Below are 13,370 nucleotides of genomic sequence, written 5' to 3'. Positions count from 1 at the left end.
AAGTGATTCTCCTGCCTCAGTCTCCCGAGTAGCTGGGACTACGGGCGTGCGCCACCACGCCCAGCTAATTTTTGTATTTTAGTAGAGACAGGGTTTCACCATGTTAGCCAGGATGGTCTCGGTCTCTTGACCTCGTGATCTGCCCGCTCGGCCTCCCAAAGTGCTGGGATTATAGGCGTGAGCCACCGTGCCCGGCTATGACTTCTAATACTAGGTCAAATGCCATGCAATTCCTTTCACTTTGCTGCCTTGGGATCACTCTTGCTAACTGTGTGGCATGGGACATGTTGAGGCAGCCACGTTTTGAATGAACAATCTGTCACAATGTCTAAGGTCAAGTTTTAATCATAGATGCCATCCTTGCTACAAACAAAATTGAGAGGTAGATGTATACCTAGCTTATTTGACACCCAAAGCATATCACTGTTAATATTCTTAATTCTATCATGAAATGAAAATAATAATGTTAATAATTGTGTCTATAAAATAATGGATGACAGTGAAAATTTTCTTTTACTGAACTTTGTCTATACAATCATGCTAGTAAAATTTTCAATGAAAAATAAAAAATGACAATAAAAATTTTATGGGATCGAGTCCAGTGATTCATGCCTATAATCCCAGCACTTTGGGAGGCTGAGGCGGGTGGATCACCTGAGGTCAGGAGTTCGAGACCAGCCTGGCCAACATGATGAAACCCTGTCTCTACTAAAAATATAAAAATTAGCCAAGTGTGGTAGTGTACGCCTATAATCCCAGCTACTCAGGAGGTTGAGGTGGGAGAATCACTTGAACCTGGGAGGTGGAGGTTGCAGTGAGCCAAGATCATGCCACTGCACTCTAACACCTGGGCAACAAGAGTGAAACTCCATCTCAAAACAAACAAACAAACAAAAAAAGGCACTAGGGTTGGGCACAATGGCTCATGCCTATAATTCTAGCACTTTTGGAGGCCAAGGTAGGAGAATTTCTTGAAACTAGGAGAGTTCAAGACTAACCTGGGCAATAAATCAAGAGCCTCTCTCTACAAAAAAAGTTAAAAAAAATTAGCCAGGTGTGGTGGTGTATGTTTGTAGCCCTAACTACCTAGGAGGCTGAGATGGGACAATCTCTTGAGGTCAGGTGTTTGAGGCTGCAGTGAGCTGTAGCCTGCATTCTAGCCTGAGTGACAGAGCGAGACTGTCTTAAAAAAAAAAAAAAAAAAAAAAAAAACTCAGAAAACTCTGTAGAGGACAAACTTAACAAAATCATGCCCAGACAAGCAAATTATTAAAAGCCAAAAACTAGAAGAAAATTAAAAATCCTCTTTAAAGTCTCCACTTTACATGTGTCAGAGAAAAACAACAAATTATATAATAGGGGAGCAACCATTTGAATAACTGGATTTTTCATTAGAACCAAAGAAGCCAGGAGATGGCGGAATGACATCTAACAACATAGGTACATGATCTGTATGCTGGAAACTATGAAATATTAATAAAAGAAATCAAAGCAGACTAAAGAAATGGAGAGATATACCTTGTTCATGGATTGAAAGACTCAATATTGTTAAATGTCAATTATAAAAATATTTCTAGATTCATGCCGGGCGCGGTGGCTCACGCCTGTAATCCCAGCACTTTGGGAGGCAGAGGCAGGCGGATCACCTGAGGTGGGAGTTTGAGACCAGCCTGACCAACATGAAGAAACCCTGTCTATACTAAAAATACAAAATTAGCCAGGCGTGGTGGTGCATGCCTGTAATCCCAGCTACTTGGGAGGCTGAGGCAGGAGAATCGCTTGAACCTGGGAGATGGAGGTTGCAGTGAGCTGAGATTGTGCCATTGCACTCCGCCCTGGGCAACAAGAGCAAAACTCCATCTCAAAAAAATTTATATATATACACATATATACATATATATATATATATTCAATGCAATCTCAATTTCATAAAACAGTAGGATTTTTATTTCTTTTTAAATTTATTTGAGGCAGAGTCTCACTCTGTTGCCCAGGCTGGAGTACAATGGCATGATCTTGGCTCACTGCAAACTCCGCCCTCTGGGTTCAAGCAATCCTCCTGCTTCAGCTCCCGAGTAGTTCAGATTACAGGTGCCCACCACCACGCCCGGCTAATTTTTGTATTTTTAATAGAGACGGAGTTTCACCATGTTGGCCAGGCTGGTCTTGAACTCGTGGGCTTAAGTTACCTTCCTGCCTCAGCCTCCCAAAGTAGTGGGATTACAGGTGTGAGCCACTGCACCCAGCCAAAAAAACAGTAGGAATTTTTGTTAATAATTTGTATCAACATCAATAAGCTGACTACAAAATTTATAGCAAAAGGCTAAGATAATGGAATAGCTAAAATAGTTTTGGAAATGAAGAACAAGGTTACTTGATTTCGATACTTACAAAGCTATAGTAATAAGTCAGTGTAGTATTGGTGGAATGATAAGCACATAGATCATGGAGCAAAATAGTCCAAACATAGGCATAGATATGGTGAACTGATTTTTGGCAAGGATGCAAAGGCAATTCAATGGAGGAATCAAGAAATGGTGCTGGAACAATATTTGCATATGAATATTCATATGCAAAAAATGAACTTGACCCATTCTTCACATTTCATACAAAATTTAACTCAGAATAGATCACAGACTTAAATATGAAGTGTGAAATCATAAACCTTCTAGAGAAAACAGGAGAGAATCTTTATGATCTTTTGTTAGGCATGGGCAAAACAATCCATAATGGAAAGAAATTGACAAATTGTACTTCATCATAATTTAAAACTTCTGCTCTGCTAAAGACACTGCTAAGAGATAAAAAGGCATCTTTACTCTCCGAGATGTTGCTTGTGGGGAGAAAATATTTGCAAATCACATATCTTTCAAAGGACTTAATATCTGGCAGGACACAGTGGCTCATGTCTGTAATCCCAGCACTTTGGGAGGCTGAGGAGGGCGCATCATCTGAGGTCAGAAGTTTGAGACCACCAGCCTGGCTAACATGGCGAAACCCTGTCTCTACTAAAAATGCAAAAATTAGCCAGGGCGTGGTGGCATATGCCTGTAATTCCAGCTACTCGGGAGGCTGAGGTAGAAGAATAGCTTGAACTTGGGAGGCGGAGGCTACAGTGAGCCGAGATTGTGTCACTGCACTCCAGCCTGGGTGATAGAGTGAGACTCCGTCTCAAAAAAAAAAAAAAAAGGACTTAATATCTGAAATATTGCTCCACTCTGGGCTGGGCAGGCTTATGCAAACCTATCTGCAAAAGTCTGAGGAAGCTGAGAGGCCGAAGAAAGAGGCTAACATATATAGTTTCTCAGGAGGAAACATTTAATAGAAACTTAGGAACAGAGGCCACATCTGTGTCTCAGGTGGTGTGAGACGAGATTGTGGATCCCCTGCGCCTCTACTCCCCAGACCCAGGCCTTATACATCATAGGGAAAGGGCATGCTTCAGAAGGTATGTATAGGACAATTGCTGAAGGGCAGGCTTTATGGTAAGTACGTACTCTTATGCAAGGAACAGCATAGCGGCTGGAAATCTTAGCGGCTCCTTGAACTGTGGTTAATCAAAAGTCTACATGAGGCCGGGCGCAGTAGCTCATGCCTGGAATCCTAGCACTTTGGGAGGCCGAGGCGAGTGGATCACTTGACGTCAAGACCAGCCTGGCCAACATAGTGAAACCCCTATCTCTATTAAAAATACAAAAATTAGCCGGGCATGGTGGTGCATCCCTGTAATCCCAGCTACTTGGGAGGCGGAGGGAGAAGAATCACTTGAACCCAGGAGGCAGAGGTTGCAGTGAGCCGAGATTGCACCACTGCACTCCAGCCTGGGTGACAGAATGAGACTCTGTCTCAAAGAAACAAAAGGCAACATGGCTGCTTAGCATCCAAGCTGGAGTTGCTCCACAAATACATAAAGATCTCTCAAAACTCAACAACGAGAAAACAAAGAATCTACAGAAGTTTAAATAGATATACTTCACCAAAGTAGATATACAAATGTCAAATAAACAGTTGAAAAGATGCTCAGTATAATTAGTCATTAGCAAACTGTAAATTAAAACCATAATGGCATACCACTGTATGCCTATTAGAATGGCTAATCCCTCCCCACTCCCCTACAAACCATCCCTTGCTTCCATAAACGAACAGTACCAAGTACTCGTGAGGATACAGAGCAGCTGGAACTGTCATACATCACTCGTGAGAGACTGACTATACAAAAGGATAATGGACAGAATCATATATAAAAACAGACCTTCGTCCCATAACCTCTGTAGCAACCAGCCCCAGAAGTGAAACCACGCTCCTTCCAGCACAGGAAACCAAACAACATTCTCCACAGCAATTGGCCTCAAACAGTCAGGACTTGGTCAATAACCACAAGATTTCTTCATTTTTGTCTCCACTTCCACTTAGGACCAACCAGAGAGAAGCAAATATGCACCTCTAATCAATTGTATAGGCTGCTCTGCTACTAGCTAGTCTGCTTATAGCTTCTCCGTGCCAACAGCCTCCAGTCAGCTTGTTCTTAGGAAACCAGAAGTGGGAGGCCCACGGAACTCCACTCCCTGACATCTGGATTGCTGAGAATTTGCCCTTAGAGGCTGAGCCAGATTCACATTAATTTCTGCTCCAAAATCTGAGGTGGTTCCTCCAGGACCAACTCTGTTATTTTATTTTCTAAGGTAGAAGATACCCTCTCCCTCTCTTGCATGAATTCAGGAAGATCTTCAGGTTATTTCGAAGTCTGCATTTTCCCAATGAAGCTCCTCTATAAATTACTATCTTCCTCTAACTGATCCTTGTTTTCCAAACTGCATTCCATTTTATCTGGTGTGTTTGTTCATCTAAGGCTCCTCTGGCCTTAACACAAACGGACAGAGTGGTTTTTCCTGCTGCCTGTGGGAGTATGTTTATCTGAAGTCTGATGTCCACACCCTGTATCTTTTCGAGAATTGTTGCGCAATGGCAGAGTTGAAGGCATTGACAGCTTGGAGGTCAATTTTAATTTTTAACACTGGACAGAAAAAAATTCCACTAGTCGTTTGCTTCTTTCCTTCAGGCCTACATTTCAGTGACATGTTCTTTTTCTTTCTTTCTTTGTTTTGTGTTGAGACAGAGTCTCGCTCTGTCGCCCAGGCTGGAGTGCAGTGGCACAATCTCGGCTTGCTGCAGGCTCTGCTTTCCAGGTTCAAGCCATTCTCCTGCCTCAGCCTCCCAAGTAGCTGGGATCACAGGCATGCACCATCGTGACTGGCTAATTTTTGTATTTTTAGTAGAGATGGGGTTTCACCAGATTGGCCAGGCTGGTCTCAAACTCCTGACCTCAGGTGATCCACCTGCCTTGGCCTCCCAAAGTGTTGGGATTACAGGCATGAGTCACTACGTCAGGCCTTCAGTGATATGTTCTGACCACAATTCCAAATCCTTTTGTTCAGTCCCAGTCCTGTACCCCCTGAGAATGTCAATATCTCTAGTTTCTGGTAGCAGGTGATTTTAACCAGAGGTTTCAGAGCGTGCCTTTGTGCACCTAAATCAGCCTCCAGGGAATCTTACCTCAGCCAAAGGAATGGATGGGAGGTTGATTAATTTCACGCACATCACATACACTTCCTGAGATTCTAACATCTTACAAAATGAGATGTTTGTAGAACCTGGTAAGCACCAGATATTGAGGTCTTCTGCCACCAGTAATTTTACCAGGGAATAGCTCAGGCTCAGTGGCCCCATGATGTTCATAGAATGATGTGTGTGCAGCTTGTTGAATGTCTAAACACTCAATTTGAGATTGTGCATCCATTCATTCCTGGAAGGCTGGAAGGCTGATTTCAGTGTAGTTACACAACTTCCCTTTGTCTTTGAAGTGGATTTCCTAGGACCATAGAGCCGTGTGTGGAATTCATATTAATATCCTTGCAACAATTATCTGAAGTTTGGCAGTAGTGGGAGTACACTTCTGGCTCAGGACCAACACATAGCTGGCTCTACCACCTTATCTCAAACTATCCTGGATGGGACCTAAAGATAGCGGAAGGGTCAATTAGGGACATCCCTGTGCCTTTCATTCTAGGAGAAATTTCCTTATCCACCCCTCACATTTTAATGGCCTGAAGAAATCTAAAGGGTTCCCCCAAATTTCTGTGGAAGATTCAGACTTATGGACTTGGTATATCTTTTGCTTCTAATCCCAGACCCCAATATGATGTCCCTGGATGGCCCTTGTGGAAATTTAGATACAAAATTCAGTTACTTTGTTCCAAATCACTTCACATTACATCAAGCATTTTACAAATTGTATGGAAGTTCCCGAAATCCATTGGGGGAACCCCATCATGCAGCATAGAGTATTCAACAATGTCTTTTCCCTCCCGTATCCTGCTACCTTTCCTCTAGGACTGTGAGAAGCAATACTTTTTTTTTTTTTTTTCTTGAGATGGAGTTTTGCTCTTGTTGCCCAGGCTGGAGTGCAATGGCATGATCTCAGCTCACTGCAACCTCCGTCTCCAAGGTTTAAGTGATTCTCCTGCCTCAGCCTCCCGAGTAGCTGGGATTACAAGCGCCTGCCACCATATCCGGCTAATTTTTTTTATTTTTAGTGGAGACAGGGTTTCACCATGTTGGCCAGGCTGGTCTCAAACTCCTGACCTGATCAGGTGATCCACCTGCCTCAGCCTCCCAAAGCGATGGGATTCCAGGTGTGAGCCACTGCGCCTGGCTGAGAAGCAATATTTGACATTCTCGACACCACTTTGACAACATAATACTTGTAAAGTACAATATTAACATATTGTTTTGATTTTGTTTTTTTAGAGACAGGGTCTCACTCTGTTGTCCAGGCTGGAGTGCACAGGCACAATCATACCTCACAGCAGCCTCAAACTCCTGGGCTGAAGTGATCCTTGCATCTCAGCCTCCCACACAACTGGGATTACAGGCAAACACCATTATGCCGAGCTGATATTTTTTATTTTTGTTTTTATTTTTTGAGATGGAGTCTCGCTGTGTTACCTAGGCTGGAGTGCAGTGGCCGCCATCTTGGATCACTGCAACTTCCGCCTCCTGGGTTCAAGCGATTCTCATGCCTTAGCCTCCCGAGTAGCTAGGACTATAGTTGCCCACCACCACACTCAGCTAATTTTTGTATTTTTAGTAGAGATTTCATTATGTTGGTTTCATTATGTTGGTCAGGCTGGTCTCAGACTCCCAACCTCAGGTTATCCACCCGCCTTGGCCTCCCAGAATGTTGGGATTAGAGGCGTGAGTCACCGCACCCAGCCTATTTTTATTTTTGTAGAGACAGAATCTCACGATGTTGCCCAGGCTGGTCTCTTGAGCTCCAGTGATCCTCTCGCCTCAGACTCTCAAAGTGCTGGGATTCCAGGTATGGGCCACTGCACCCAGTTGACACATGTATTTTTATGATCCTGGTACTTTCATAATCTCAGCTGGGGCTTACTGCACTTGAGCTCAGTTTTGGATTTTTGAGTTTCAAAAACCCAGGCATTAGGAGACCCACGGAGAAGCAAAGTCTACATCCAGGGTCCTCTCTGCACTTATCTTGGAAATATCTGATGTCAGTGTCCTGGAGCCACATGGGGACAGAGAGGGCACACGTAAGTGACCAGTGGACACGCCATTCTCCTGCCTCAGCCTCCCGAGTAGCTGGGACTACAGGCGCCCACCACCGCGCCCGGCTAATTTTTTGAAGTTTTTAGTAGATACAGGGTTTCACCGTGTTAGCCAGGATAGTCTCGATCTCCTGACCTCGTGATCCGCCTGCCTTGGCCTCCCAAAGTGCTGGGATTACAGGCGTGAACCACCACGCCCGGCTGGCTCTTCTTTCAACATCAACATTATTTGTCAGCTGCTTTGCTGACTGATCAGTTTTCTAACAGTACTTCTATGGACTTTACAAAGTCTTCTAATGTTTCAAGACTTGAAATTTCACTCTGTAGCCAGTTAGATGGACAAAAGTGGTAGCTGGTATTAATAAAGGAGGAAGAGCCGGGCGCAGTGGCTCACACCTGTAATCCCAGCACTTTGGGAGGCCGAGGCGGGCCGATTGCCTGAGCTCAGGAGTTTGACACCAGCCTGGGCAACACAGTGAAACCCCGTCTCTACTAAAAATATGAAAAGTTAGCCAGGCGTAGTGGCAAGCGCCTGTTGTCCCAGCTACTCGGGAGACTGAAGCAGGAGAATCGCTTGAACCTGGGAGGTGGAGGTTGCAGTGAGCTGAAATCGCGCCACTGCACTCCAGCCTGGGTGACAGACCAAGACTCCGGGTCAAAAACAAAACAAAACAAACAAACAAAACCACAAAAAACAAAAACCACAAAAAAAATAAAGGAGGAAGAGGTGAGTGAACTAATTTTGAAAGTGGTCAGTCCATTGAATATTTTTTGGCTTTACATAAGCTTGGGAGTTGGAGGATTCAGAAAATAAGCATGCAGACCATATTAGTTATCTATTTCTGCTTTACCACGACCTCAAAACTCAGTGATGTGATGGCATATGCCTGCGGTCCCAGCTACTTGGGAGGCTGAGGTGGGAAGATCACTTGAGCCTGGGAGGTGGAGGCTGCAGTGAGCTGTGACTGCACTACTGCAGTCCAGCCTGAGTGACAGAGCAAGACCCTGTCTCAAAAACAAAACAAAACAAAACACCCATTTCCTTACACAGTTTTGGGAGGCAGTTGGTTCTAGTTCAACAGACTTATGAGGTTTCAGTCAAGAGGTTGGCTGTAGTCATCTGAAGTCTTAACCGGGGCAGGAGGATCTGTTTCCAAGATGGCTCTCCCACGTGACTGTTAGTTGGAGGGCTCGGTTCCTCACTGGCTTGTAGCAGGAGGGCTCAGTTCCTTGCCATGTGGACCTCTCCACAGAGTTTCTTGAGTGACCTCATGACATAGTAGTTAATTTCTCCCACAGAAAGCAGAACAAGAAAGAGGGAGAGTGGGGAGGGAGGAGAAGGAAAACTCCAATGTCTTTTAGGACTTAGCTTTGGAAGTCACACACATCATTTCATACTGCACTGGCTTTGCAGACCAACCCAGATACAATGTAGGAGACTACGCAAAGGCATGCATATCAGGAGGTAGGAATCACTGGGGGACATTTTTAAGAATGGCCGCCACCAGCGTGCCCTCTGACCTCCGGTGATTTACATTCTTTCCACATGCAAAATATACTCACTCCTTCTCAAGCTACCCCAAAGTCTAATCCCATTATAGCATCAGCTCAAAGTCTAGAATTTCATCATCTAAATCAGATCCGTGTGTAGATTAGATTTCTCAACTGTATTACCTTAAGTATACTTCCTGAGTCCAATTCGTCGTCGTCTTTTTTTCTTTTTTCTTTCTTAAAGAAGTTTCACTCTGTTTCCCACGCTGGAGTGCAGTGGCACGATCTCGGGTCACTGCAACCTCCGCCTCTCAGGTTCAAGCCATTCTCCTGCCTCAGCCTCCCGAGTAGCTGGGATTACAGGTGTCCACCAGCATGCCCAGCTATTTTTTGTATTTTTAGTAGAGATGAGGTTTCACCATGTTGGTCAGGCTGGGTCTCGAACTCCTGAACTCAGGTGATTCTCCCACCTCGGCCTCCTAAAGTGCTGGGAGTACAGGCATGAGCCACTGTGCCCAGTCTCTTCTTCTTCTGAAGACCTGTAAACTACAGAGAAAGTCATCCGACCCCACCCCCAACATACAATGTTGGAACAGGCATAGGCTAACCACCACAGATATCCCTACTCAAGATGGGAAGAAATGGCCTGGGTCTGTCCTCTCCAGTCACAACCGCATCATAATCTAACCTCGCTCAGTCTGCCCACAAGTTACCGTGAATTACTTTTGAAGGTCTTCCCAACTCTTCAATCACACTTTTAATCTGCAAGAAAATTATTGGGTGTATGCCATTTCTATGGAAGATGAATTTTACCCACCACATTCTGATTTTTCTGAATTTCACTTATGAAAAAAAACTTTTGGTCGGGCGTGGTGGCTCACGCCTGTAATCCCAGCACTTTGGGAGGCTGAGGCAGGCGGATCACATGAGGCCAGGAGTTTGAGACCAGCCTGGCCAACGTGGCGAAACCCTGTCTCTACTAAAAATACAAAAATTAGCCGGGTGTGGTGGCAGGTACCTGTAATACCAACTACTTGAGAGACTGAGGCAGGAGAATTGCTTGAACCCGGGAGGCGGAGGTTGCAGTGAGCCGAGATTGTGCCACTGTACTCCAGCCTGGGTGACGGAGCAAGACTCCATCTCAAATAATAAAAAAAAAAGTTGCACTTGGGTCTTGGGGCTTCCTCTATAACCACACTTGATTATAGTTAATGTTTCAATAACAGCATTCATAGCCTTGTATTTTATTCAAAATAAAATTTTTGAAATTAACGCGTGCTTCTTAAAAAAATTTAGAAACATTCCAAAGTGTATAAAACACAAAAATTCCTTCCATACTTTCTCTTCACTCCCTAGAGATAATCATTGCAAATACTTTTTTCAAGTATTTACCTATACTTATTGTTGACAGAGTTTATGCTCATACTTTTTTTTTTTTTTTTTTTTTTTGAGACAGAGTCTCGCTCTGTCGCCCAGGCTGGAGTGCAGTGGTGCGATCTTGGCTCACTGCAAGCTCCGCCTCCCAGGTTCACACCATTCTCCTGCCTCAGCCTCCCGAGTAACTGGGACTATAGGCACTCGCCACCACGCCCGGCTGATTTTTTGTATTTTTAGTAGAGACGGGGTTTCACCGTGTTAGCCAGGATGGTCTCGATCTCCTGACATCGTGATCCGCCCACCTCGGCCTCCCAAAGTGCTGGGATTACACGTGTGAGCCATCGCGCCCGGCTATGCTCATACTTTTTTTCAAATATTTACCTATATTTATTTTTGACAGAGTTTATGCTCATTGCTGAAAGAGTGTTTAATGTTTGAGGATAGTTTAGTCCATGGAGAGAACACCCCACCAATATTCATGCTTTTTTAAATGCTCAATTTATTAAAAATATACCTATAAACAAAATTTAGAAATGTGTTTTCTTTAATATTCAAAGATTGATTGCAAATTTCATTAAATTTCCTTCAACAATTTAAACTGTAATTACAAATTCACCATGAGGATTCTTTTGAATACAGTTATTTATTTATTTATTTATTTTTGAAATGAAGTCTCACTCTGTTGCCCAGGCTGGAGCGCAGTGGCGTGATCTCGGCTCCTTGCAACCTCTGCCTCCCAGATTCAAGCGATTCTCCTTCCTCAGCCTCCTGAGTAGCTGGGATTACAGGTGCGTGCCACTACACTTGGCTAATTTTTGTATTTTTGGTAGATACGGGGTTTCACCACGTTGGCCAGGCTAGTCTGGAACTCCTGACCTCAGGTGACCAGCCCAACTGAGCCTCCCAAAGTGCTGGGATTACAGGTGTGAGCAACTGCGACCGGCCTCTTGTGAATACACTTTAAACTTTACACAAAGTAAACACACATGCAGTGATTACAAGACTTACTGTAATTATTCTTAAATCTATTTTAAATTACCAGCATCATAGATTTATTACTTCACTGGTTTTTACTTGTTTGTGTTTTTCCCTAGGTATATGATACTTTGTTATTTGCTAAAAAAATTTCTTTTGATGTTTCCTTGTGTTCCTGAAATCTTATCAGACCCTATTTCCACCCACATGGTCTAATATCCTCAATCCTCAGATCAACCAAGGCTGTAGACTTGGGCTTCTCAGCAGATTGCTTCGTGGTTGGGGCTCCGAAGGTGGTTGTTTTCCTCAAAGAGCTGTATCTTTTTGTAGTGAGATTCTGCTACCTCAGCACCCTTACTTTTTAGCAACATCAGTATGTCCCACAGGCTTGTCATGTGTTTCACCCCCCTGAAATACAAAATCAGCTCCCCTCCAAGGGTCCAGGTTTCTTTTAGTGGATATTATATTATAGACCAAAATCCAGGCTCTAAGGAGTTGATGTTGGTAAAAAGGACCTGGTTGTTACTGAGCCCCCCTTAGTAGTGAGAGAACTGAAAGAGAGCGAATACTCCTAATATGTAAATAGTCCCTACAAATCAATAAGAAAAAGACCAAGGCAGGATGTGGTGGCTCATGCCTGTAATTTCAGTGCTTTGGGAGGCTGAGGTAGGAGGATTGCTTGAGTTGAGGAGTTTGAGACCAGCCTGTGCAACATAGCAAGACCCCATCTCTACTAAACATGAAAAAAATTAGCTGGGTATGGTGGCATACACTTGTAGTCCCAGCTACTTGGGAAACTGAGGTAGGAGGATCATTTGAACCCAGGAGTTAGAGGTTTCAGTGAGCTGTGATGGCACCACTGCACTCCAGTGACATGGTGAGACCCTGTCTCAAAAAAGGAAGGAAGGAAGGAAGGAAGGAAGGAAGGAAGGAAGGAAGGACGGAAGGACGGACGGACGGACGGACGGAAGGAAGGAAGGGCGAGCCCAAAATCCAATAGAAAAATGGAACAGCCAGTTCACACAAAACGAAATACAAATAGCTCCTACAGTATAAAAAGATGCTCAACTTTACTCATAATAAGGGAAATGCAAATTAAAATTAAAACTAGGATACCATTTTTTACCTATCCCATTGGCTAAGGTAATCCTGGTTATTAACACACCGTTGGCAAAAGTGAGGAAGAACGGGCATTCTCAGACATAGTCCACTGTAGGGGTGTAAATCAGTACAAGTTTCTACAGAGGGCAACTGAGCAGTTTCTGCCGAAATTTGATATGCTTTTGGTCCAGAAATTCTATCTCCAGGGTTTTGTTCTACAGATATACTTTCATATGAGAAATGCTGTATATACAAGGATTATTTCTTTCAGCACTTTTTCATAGTTGCAAAAGATTACTAACAACCTGCGTCCGCTATAAGAGACTAGTAGAATTTATTATGTTACAGCAAATAGCAGCCTCAGCAAAGAACAAGGAAGCTCTTTGTGCATGGCTATGGAATGACCTCCTGTTGCACTGTGGAGAAATGAGATGCAGAATAAGGTGTGCTATGATGTGCAGGAAAAGGACAAAAAGGTGTGTATTTGCTCTGTAATATTAGTGCACAGAAGAGACTGGTAACAGTGATTGCTGGGAATGGAGCAACTGAGTGGCTTGGGGCCGAGAGGAGGGAGAAACTAGTGAATACCACTTTGTACCTTTTGAATTTTGAATCAGGTGAATGTACTTCCCACTAAACAATTAAGCAGGGCGGGGCGTGGTGGCTCACGGCTGTAATCCCAACACTTTGGGAGGCCAAGGCAGGTGGATCACTTGAGGTCAGCAGTTCAAGACCAGCCTGGCCAACATGGTGAAACCCCATCTCGACTGAAAATACCGAAAGTAGCTAGGCGTGGTGGTG

Source organism: Chlorocebus sabaeus, chromosome 16 (assembly GCF_047675955.1).
Source record: "Chlorocebus sabaeus isolate Y175 chromosome 16, mChlSab1.0.hap1, whole genome shotgun sequence".
NCBI classification, from domain to species: Eukaryota; Metazoa; Chordata; class Mammalia; order Primates; family Cercopithecidae; genus Chlorocebus; species Chlorocebus sabaeus.
Note: the sequence above shows the minus strand (reverse complement) of the source record.